Source organism: Rhopalosiphum padi, unplaced genomic scaffold (assembly GCF_020882245.1).
Source record: "Rhopalosiphum padi isolate XX-2018 unplaced genomic scaffold, ASM2088224v1 scaffold1, whole genome shotgun sequence".
Taxonomy (NCBI): Eukaryota; Metazoa; Arthropoda; class Insecta; order Hemiptera; family Aphididae; genus Rhopalosiphum; species Rhopalosiphum padi.
This window is the reverse complement of record NW_026869996.1, coordinates 897,017-907,016: the sequence shown is the minus strand read 5'-3', so window position 1 is coordinate 907,016 and position 10,000 is coordinate 897,017. Positions and strand designations below refer to the sequence as shown.

The following is a 10,000-nucleotide window of genomic DNA, read 5'->3' as shown; positions in this document are numbered from 1 at the left end:
GTATTTGCTACTACCACCAAGATCTGCACCGACGGCGGCTCCAGGCGGTCTCGCGACCTGCCCTTCGACGCACACCGCCGCGCCATCCTACTCGTCGGGGCTTGCCGGGACCGGCCGCCGCGAGCGACGACCGGCCCCACTATGCCGCCGACGGCCGAGTATAGGCACGACGCTCCAGCGCCATCCATTTTCAGAGCTAGTTGCTTCGGCAGGTGAGTTGTTACACACTCCTTAGCGGATTCCGACTTCCATGGCCACCGTCCTGCTGTCATCAGCAACCAACGCCTTTCATGGTCTCTGAATACGCGTCGATTTCGGCGCCTTAACTCGGCGTTCGGTTCATCCCGCAGCGCCAGTTCTGCTTACCAAAAATGGCCCACTAAGCGCCTAGGGTTCCGTCGCCGGCTTCGCACGCGGTTCACGCGGTGTACCAGGTAAAGCCGGCGATCTCACCCATTTATAGTTTGAGAATAGGTTGAGGTTATGTCCTCTAATCATTCGCTTTACCGTATGAGACATCCTCCGTGTTACGAGCGTGTTGTTACCGCGCCGTACAGCGCGGAGTCCCACCGGCGTCCGTACGCCCGCGAACGGGCGGGACACATCGGCGCCAGCTATCCTGAGGGAAACTTCGGATGGAACCAGCTACTAGATGGTTCGATTAGTCTTTCGCCCCTATACCCAGCTCAGACGATCGATTTGCACGTCAGAATCGCTGCGGACCTCCATCAGGGTTTCCCCTGACTTCATCCTGGCCAGGCATAGTTCACCATCTTTCGGGTACCAACGTGTGCGCTAAGGGTGCGCCCCCGGACGGCCGAAGCCGACCTGGCGGAGACGCCCCCGGACTGCGGACCAGCGCGACTTTGAACGCCGGTGGGTTCGGTCGCTAGGCCATCGTCCGCACCGTAAACGGTTCACTTTCATTGCGCCAAACGTGGTTTTTCATAAGATCACCGTTGACTCGCGCACACGTTAGACTCCTTGGTCCGTGTTTCAAGACGGGTCGGAAAGTAGCCCGAAACTCGTCGCCGACCGACGGGACCCCCGCCTGCGACGGGGCCGCGTCGACGGTTCTTGCCGTCGGGCGAGCCGACCAGGGAGCACCGGGGTTCGGCGCGAACGGTCACGCCGAGACGCGACCGGCCGCGACGAACCGCCACCCGGGCCCTTCGGCCGGCGCCCAACGAGTCGCGACGTCCGCTAACCGAGCGAAAGATCCGGCCGGCGGTTAGACCGACCGTGAATTCGCCCGGCGGGGACTCGCGGGCTCTGTCCGTTTACACCCGAACGGTTTCACGTTCTTATGAACTCTCTCTTCAAAGTTCTTTTCAACTTTCCCTCACGGTACTTGTCCACTATCGGTCTCGTGGCCGTATTTAGCCTTAGATGGAGTTTACCACCCGCTTCGGGCTGCACTCTCAAGCAACCCGACTCGAAGGCGCGGTCCGATCCCGGAACGCTGTGACGGCCTCTACTGGCCTGGCACCATCTGCGGGCCATGGCCCCGTTCAAGGGGAGACTTGGACCGTCACGTGCGCCCCGGCAACGAGGCCGGCCCCGTACGCCACAACTCCCATACGTGCCGCGACACAAAAGTGCGCGGCGGGATTTCGGCGATGGGCTTTTCCCTGTTCGCTCGCCGCTACTGGGGAATCACGGTTGTTTTCTTTTCCTCCGCTTATTAATATGCTTAAATCCGGCGGGTAGTCCCGCCTGATCTGAGGTCGGAACGTATCGGTGTGTTTGTGTTTTTTTTCTTAACACGGCAGCCTGCGGTCCGCGCTCCGTCCGTACGGCGACCGTCCGCGTCCGCTTCTCGGAAGCCGGAGAGGTGTCTCTAGGACTCTCAGCCGACCCGGCCGCGCTCTCGCGCGGCGGGCGGACGGGGACGTGCCGTTTTACGGCGCGAGAACCCGTGACTGTTTGCCGTCACAACTTGGGCGGACGACCGGAGGCGGGCGCCGTCGCCGTCGCCGCGAGGCAGACGGCGGGGGCGTCGTTCCCCGGTCGAACCGCCAATCTCGCGCAGGCCGGAGCGGCCGACGGTCTCCCGTCGGACGCCTGCCGGCGGCGCATCGGTCTGGCCGAGTATCCGGTATACGACCCTCAGACAGGCGTGGCCCGGGACCCGCGGGTCACCGAGGCCGCAATGTGCGTTCGACTGGTCGATGTTCGTATAACCTGCGGATTACACGACGACGCGCAGATAGCTGCGGTCTTCATCGATCCACGAGCCAAGTGATCCGCCGTTCGGGGTCGGGTGTTTTTTTTTTTGTTTGTCGACGAAATTTCTGCGCCACGCGTGCGCGCGGCGCAAGGTCTTTCGACGGTAACCATCTTTCGGTCGACGCTTGGTCGGGGGTCGCGGCGCGCGGGCGGTCGGCGAGCTAGTCGCGAGCGCACGCGGCCACGGGGTCGGATTAGGCGCGCGCGAGACCGGCGTGGGACGCCGGTGGCCGCGGGCCCGTCTCTAATGATCCTTCCGCAGGTTCACCTACGGAAACCTTGTTACGACTTTTACTTCCTCTAAACGGCCGAGTTCGGTCATCTTCCCGGTCGCGCGACGACCCAGCCCCCGAGGGGGCCGAATAACGCGCGTCCAGTCCGAAGACCTCACTGCGGTCGTTCAATCGGTAGTAGCGACGGGCGGTGTGTACAAAGGGCAGGGGACGTAATCAACGCGAGCTGATGACTCGCGCTTACTGGGAATTCCTCGTTCACGTGGAAAAATTGCAAGCCACGATCCCTAAGCACGAAGGAGGTTCAGCGGGTTACCCGGAAGCCTGTCGGCCCAGGAATGTTAACACACGCTGATTCCTTCAGTGTAGCGCGCGTGCGGCCCAGAACATCTAAGGGCATCACAGACCTGTTATCGCTCAGTCTCGTGCGGCTATTTTCGTCCGCCGCCTGTCCCTCTAAGAAGAGTTTAAGCTCCTGGGAGCCGGCGGTAGCCCTAGTAACGTATCGTGATCCGCCGGCGACGGCCGCGAACACGGCGCGCTTCACCGCGGAGCCCGACGCACGACTGACGCGCGCCGACCAGAGGTTGCCCCCCGGCCGACACACGCCCCGCCGCACGCAGGGACGCGGATGGCGCGGCCGCGCCCGACGACCGCCGTGGACGACGGGCGAACGCGTTCGGGGATACCGGGCCGAGCCGACGGAGACGCGAACACGGACGGCCGAAACCGCCCGCGCCGCGCCCACCGCCGACCCGGGTTTACCCGCCTAGTTAGCAGGACAGAGTCTCGTTCGTTATCGGAATTAACCAGACAGATCGCTCCACCAACTAAGAACGGCCATGCACCACCACCCACCGAATCAAGAAAGAGCTCTCAATCTGTCAATCTTTCCGGTGTCCGGGCCTGGTGAGGTTTCCCGTGTTGAGTCAAATTAAGCCGCAGGCTCCACTCCTGGTGGTGCCCTTCCGTCAATTCCTTTAAGTTTCAACTTTGCAATCATACTTCCCCCGGAACCGAAAAAGCTTCGGTTTCCCGGAAGCTGCCCGCCGGGTCGTTAATGAAACGCCGGCGGATCGCTAGCTGGCATCGTTTACAGTTAGAACTAGGGCGGTATCTGATCGCCTTCGAACCTCTAACTTTCGTTCTTGATCATACGAGAACGTACTTGGCAAATGCTTTCGCGTCAGTTCGTCTCGAGACGATCCAAGAATTTCACCTCTAACGTCTCGGTACGAATGCCCCCGCCCGTCTCTGTTGATCATTACCTCCGGTCCCGAAAACCGGCCCGGCGGGACGCGCGGGCGACTGGCGCCCGCGGCCCGGCGGCCCGCGCACGGAAACGCCCCGGAGGGCGATTTCGCGCGCCCGCGAAGGGCGGAGATGCGCGGGACCGAGGTCTTGTTCCATTATTCCATGCGACCAGTATTCAGGGCCTTTTGACGAGACGGCCGTGAAGCCGCCCCGCCAGATTTGAGCCTGCTTTGAGCACTCTAATTTGTTCAAAGTAAACGTGTCGGCCCGCCGACGGCACTCGGTGAAGAGCACCGCGCAGCAAGATTGGAGTAGGCGGCCGCCGTCGTCGAACCCCGACGGCCAAGCGACGCGTGGCCGCGTGGCGCGCCGGAAGCACGAGACACGTGTCCGCCTGCCGACAATACGTCCGGCCGACGTGCCGGTAACTAACACCCCGAGACGGCTGACGAGCGCGACGACGGCCGCGCCGACGGGACACGTGGTCCCGCGACACGACCGGCCGCGACACGCCGGACCGCCAGGGTGGTCCGGCACCGCCCAGACACAGATCCGACTACGAGCTTTTTAACCGCAACAACTTTAATATACGCTATTGGAGCTGGAATTACCGCGGCTGCTGGCACCAGACTTGCCCTCCAATTGATCCTCGTTTAAAGGTTTTAAAGTGTTCTCATTCCGATTACGGGGCCTCGGATGAGTCCCGTATCGTTATTTTTTCGTCACTACCTCCCCGTTCCGGGAGTGGGTAATTTGCGCGCCTGCTGCCTTCCTTGGATGTGGTAGCCGTTTCTCAGGCTCCCTCTCCGGAATCGAACCCTGATTCCCCGTTACCCGTTACCACCACGGTAGGCATGGAACCTACCGTCGACAGTTGATAAGGCAGACATTTGAAAGATGCGTCGCCGGTACGGAGACCGTGCGATCAGCTCGAAGTTATTCAGAGTCACCAGGTCTTTGCGCGGGCCGCGATCGGGACGCGCACGAAGCGCGCCGCGACGGGCCGGTTTTGATCTAATAAAAGCGTTCCTCCCGCACGCGACACCCGAGGGCGCCGCGACGGTCGGAACTCTGTCGGCATGTATTAGCTCTAGAATTACCACAGTTATCCAAGTAACTTGGGTACGATCTAAGGAACCACAACTGATTTAATGAGCCTTTCGCGGTTTCACCTTAATGCGGCTTGCACTGAGACATGCATGGCTTAATCTTTGAGACAAGCATATGACTACTGGCAGGATCAACCAGGGATCTCGGTTTTACAACAACTGCGCCCCGTGTGACGCGCGCGCTGACGCACGACGCGACACCCGGGACGCGTGCTTCCGAGCGCCGGTCCGCCCGGGGGCGGGCCGACGCCGAGGGCGGTCGCACGACAGCGAGACCGCTGGGGTCCCGGCGTGCGACCGACCGCGGTTCGTGTGAGAATACGAGGGCCCGACGGGAGCGCTGTGGACACGCGCGGGCACCCGACCCGACCGCAATCGCCGCGGCCGTGATGGCGTTGGCTAGAGCGGCCGACTTGTGGCGGGCGCCACACGCGATACGCACCCGTCGCAACGTAACTCGCGTTGACGAGAGTTGAGGGAGACCGGCGGACCGCCGTCCTGTGCGGACGGCACCCGCCGGAATCGCCTCTCTCGCCCGTTTTGTAAAGGTCCCCAGCCGAGATCGTGGGGGAAGCCGGGACGCGACGCGAAGTCCGTCGTCCCGGGGCTTCGCCCCGGCGACCGCCGGGCACGGCGACGATGGCCGGCCGCGGCGGGAATGTTCTGGCGTCGAGAGTTCGTATCTTGCGAAACGGTAACGGGAGTCGTCATCGGTTGAGCGATGTGTGTCGCGCTGCCGACCCACCGGTAGGAGGGCCCGCAGCGCCAGTCGAGGTTTGCCACTCGGCGTGCGAGATGGGTCGGTCGCCGAAACGTGGACGGATACCAACTCGGCGCCGATGCCGGGCACGCCCTCGCCAAGAACTGGCGGGGCGAGAACGGCACGGCTGAGTTGGACGCGTCGGCTTCGGCGTCGCCCGTGGCTTTGCTGTCGTGTACCGTGATCGGTGATCCGACGGCCGGCTGATCGCCGACCGACCGACCGGCCGCTCACAAATATACAAAAACTCGGGTCCAACCGTCCGCCATGCAAAACCGCACGTGCGTAGCGGTCATCGCGCCGACACGCGGTCCACGCGTCATGACGGTGCGTAGCGGTGTTCCGGGTACTCGTGTCGACGCGCGGTAGCGGCGTGCCGAGGTCGGACCGTAAACTGAAAAAATGTCGAAAACCCTACGACCGATATCACTTTCGGATAGGTTTAGACGATTCCGACGAGAATACCTCTGAGGTTCGTCGACGTAAAAACAACCGGTAACGAGTTATTCCGCTGGCAACGAAAAGAAGTTAAAAAATTCGATTTCGACGTCGGCCGAACTCGAAACGCCCGGGATGCCGGTACGTGACCTACCCCGACACCGCGGACTAACGCGTTACTCGATCCTAGAAAATTTTTTTTTTCCAAATCTAAACCCGTCGCGACGGCCGTACCCGCCGCGGCACCGGTACGGACGACGACCGCCGTGCCCGGACCGCGGAGGTCGGACTCGGGGAAAAAAAAAAAATTTTCAATCTCGACGCGACCGCCGTGACCGACGCGTACGACGCGTACCCGGACCGTAGGTCAGCGTCCCGTCCGGAGAGCCGCGGGGAAAAAAAAAATTTCGACACGGCAGAGGTGCCGCGCTCCGCCGGCGACGCGATACGGGCACAGGGCAAGCGCCACGGTCGGTCCGCGGTCTCCGGGTGACTTACGGGGAAAATGAAATTTCACCGCCTACGCCCCCGTGCGCCGAGGGTTACCGGGGACCGGACGACCGCTCCGCCGGGGCCGCGGTCGGGGTCCCCGGGGAAAAAAAAAAATAATTTTTAAACTCGACGCGACCGCCGCGACCGACGCGTACGACGCGTGCCTACACCGACCGTGGGCGCCCGGATCGCCGGAGGAGGAAAAAAATTTTCGACCCGGCCGAGGGGCAGCGCTCCGCGGGCGACCGCCGGGGTACCGGGCGACCCGCGGAGAAAATCAGATTTCGCCGTCAGCGTGCCGTGCCCGACGGGGAACCGGCGAACCGACGACCGCACCGCCGGGTCGGAGAAAAAAAAAAAAAATTATTTTTCATCCCGAGTCCGCGCGGTCGACCGACGCGAACGACGCGTGCCGCGACCCACGGCGGGCGTCCGGAGCGCAGGTGGAGAAAAAAAAATTTTTCGGCCCGTCCGGGCGACGACGGCACGGCGCTCGCCGGTCGCGGTTCCCGCGGGAAACTTCGCCGGGGACGACGTCTCACGGTCCCCGCGGCTGACCCGGCGCCGGCGAACCCAACACCCGGCGGACCTTAGCGGTCCTAAGAGCGCGCCCCGTAGACGTGGTGCGTAGCGGTACGCACCAAATACTCACGCCGTGCGTAGTGGTGCCGCAACTCCCTCACTGTCCTTATCCTTTTCCCGGGCACGGGCGACCCCGAGTACCGGGACCCCTCGGGAGCCGGCCGACGCGTACGGTCCGCGGTCCCCGGGCCCGCTACCCCGGCGGGATCCGATTCCGCCGCCTACGCCCCCGTGCGCCGAGTGTTACCGGGGACCGGACGACCGCTCCGCCGGGGCCGCGGTCGGGGTCCCGGGGAAAAAAAAAATAATTTTTAAACTCGACGCGACCGCCGCGACCGACGCGTACGACGCGTGCCTACACCGACCGTGGGCGCCCGGATCGCCGGAGGAGGAAAAAAATTTTCGACCCGGCCGAGGGGCAGCGCTCCGCGGGCGACCGCCGGGGTACCGGGCGACCCGCGGAGAAAATCAGATTTCGCCGTCAGCGTGCCGTGCCCGACGGGGAACCGGCGAACCGACGACCGCACCGCCGGGTCGGAGAAAAAAAAAAAAAAATTATTTTTCATCCCGAGTCCGCGCGGTCGAACCGACGCGAACGACGCGTGCCGCGACCCACGGCGGGCGTCCGGAGCGCAGGTGGAGAAAAAAAATTTTTCGGCCCGTCCGGGCGACGACGGCACGGCGCTCGCCGGTCGCGGTTCCCGCGGGAAACTTCGCCGGGGACGACGTCTCACGGTCCCCGCGGCTGACCCGGCGCCGGCGAACCCAACACCCGGCGGACCTTAGCGGTCCTAAGAGCGCGCCCCGTAGACGTGGTGCGTAGCGGTACGCACCAAATACTCACGCCGTGCGTAGTGGTGCCGCAACTCCCTCACTGTCCTTATCCTTTTCCCGGGCACGGGCGACCCCCGAGTACCGGGACCCCTCGGGAGCCGGCCGACGCGTACGGTCCGCGGTCCCCGGGCCCGCTACCCGGCGGGATCCGATTCCGCCGCCTACGCCCCCGTGCGCCGAGTGTTACCGGGGACCGGACGACCGCTCCGCCGGGGCCGCGGTCGGGGTCCCGGGGAAAAAAAAAATAATTTTTAAACTCGACGCGACCGCCGCGACCGACGCGTACGACGCGTGCCTACACCGACCGTGGGCGCCCGGATCGCCGGAGGAGGAAAAAAATTTTCGACCCGGCCGAGGGGCAGCGCTCCGCGGGCGACCGCCGGGGTACCGGGCGACCCGCGGAGAAAATCAGATTTCGCCGTCAGCGTGCCGTGCCCGACGGGGAACCGGCGAACCGACGACCGCACCGCCGGGTCGGAGAAAAAAAAAAAAAATTATTTTTCATCCCGAGTCCGCGCGGTCGACCGACGCGAACGACGCGTGCCGCGACCCACGGCGGGCGTCCGGAGCGCAGGTGGAGAAAAAAAATTTTTCGGCCCGTCCGGGCGACGACGGCACGGCGCTCGCCGGTCGCGGTTCCCGCGGGAAACTTCGCCGGGGACGACGTCTCACGGTCCCCGCGGCTGACCCGGCGCCGGCGAACCCAACACCCGGCGGACCTTAGCGGTCCTAAGAGCGCGCCCCGTAGACGTGGTGCGTAGCGGTACGCACCAAATACTCACGCCGTGCGTAGTGGTGCCGCAACTCCCTCACTGTCCTTATCCTTTTCCCGGGCACGGGCGACCCCGAGTACCGGGACCCCTCGGGAGCCGGCCGACGCGTACGGTCCGCGGTCCCCGGGCCCGCTACCCGGCGGGATCCGATTCCGCCGCCTACGCCCCCGTGCGCCGAGTGTTACCGGGGACCGGACGACCGCTCCGCCGGGGCCGCGGTCGGGGTCCCGGGGAAAAAAAAAATAATTTTTAAACTCGACGCGACCGCCGCGACCGACGCGTACGACGCGTGCCTACACCGACCGTGGGCGCCCGGATCGCCGGAGGAGGAAAAAAATTTTCGACCCGGCCGAGGGGCAGCGCTCCGCGGGCGACCGCCGGGGTACCGGGCGACCCGCGGAGAAAATCAGATTTCGCCGTCAGCGTGCCGTGCCCGACGGGGAACCGGCGAACCGACGACCGCACCGCCGGGTCGGAGAAAAAAAAAAAAAAATTATTTTTCATCCCGAGTCCGCGCGGTCGACCGACGCGAACGACGCGTGCCGCGACCCACGGCGGGCGTCCGGAGCGCAGGTGGAGAAAAAAAATTTTTCGGCCCGTCCGGGCGACGACGGCACGGCGCTCGCCGGTCGCGGTTCCCGCGGGAAACTTCGCCGGGGACGACGTCTCACGGTCCCCGCGGCTGACCCGGCGCCGGCGAACCCAACACCCGGCGGACCTTAGCGGTCCTAAGAGCGCGCCCCGTAGACGTGGTGCGTAGCGGTACGCACCAAATACTCACGCCGTGCGTAGTGGTGCCGCAACTCCCTCACTGTCCTTATCCTTTTCCCGGGCACGGGCGACCCCGAGTACCGGGACCCCTCGGGAGCCGGCCGACGCGTACGGTCCGCGGTCCCCGGGCCCGCTACCCGGCGGGATCCGATTCCGCCGCCTACGCCCCCGTGCGCCGAGTGTTACCGGGGACCGGACGACCGCTCCGCCGGGGCCGCGGTCGGGGTCCCGGGGAAAAAAAAAATAATTTTTAAACTCGACGCGACCGCCGCGACCGACGCGTACGACGCGTGCCTACACCGACCGTGGGCGCCCGGATCGCCGGAGGAGGAAAAAAATTTTCGACCCGGCCGAGGGGCAGCGCTCCGCGGGCGACCGCCGGGGTACCGGGCGACCCGCGGAGAAAATCAGATTTCGCCGTCAGCGTGCCGTGCCCGACGGGGAACCGGCGAACCGACGACCGCACCGCCGGGTCGGAGAAAAAAAAAAAAAATTATTTTTCATCCCGAGTCCGCGCGGTCGACC

The 10,000-nt window shown here is 64.3% G+C and overlaps 2 non-coding genes across 2 annotated transcripts in view; both read right to left on the bottom strand.

The window, feature by feature from the left end:
• The window catches only part of LOC132931467 (large subunit ribosomal RNA), a 4,190-nt gene extending 2,460 nt beyond the window's left edge, over window positions 1-1,730 (bottom strand). Inside the window, exon 1 of the ribosomal RNA XR_009662645.1 lies at window positions 1-1,730. This exon is cut by the window's left edge and continues 2,460 nt beyond it. This is a non-coding gene — a ribosomal RNA (large subunit ribosomal RNA).
• A 373-nt stretch (window positions 1,731-2,103) lies between these two features.
• LOC132931463 (5.8S ribosomal RNA) lies at window positions 2,104-2,261 on the bottom strand. Its single transcript, XR_009662641.1, has one exon. It is a non-coding gene; the product is annotated as a 5.8S ribosomal RNA (ribosomal RNA).
• Between the last annotated feature and the right edge of the window lie 7,739 nt (window positions 2,262-10,000).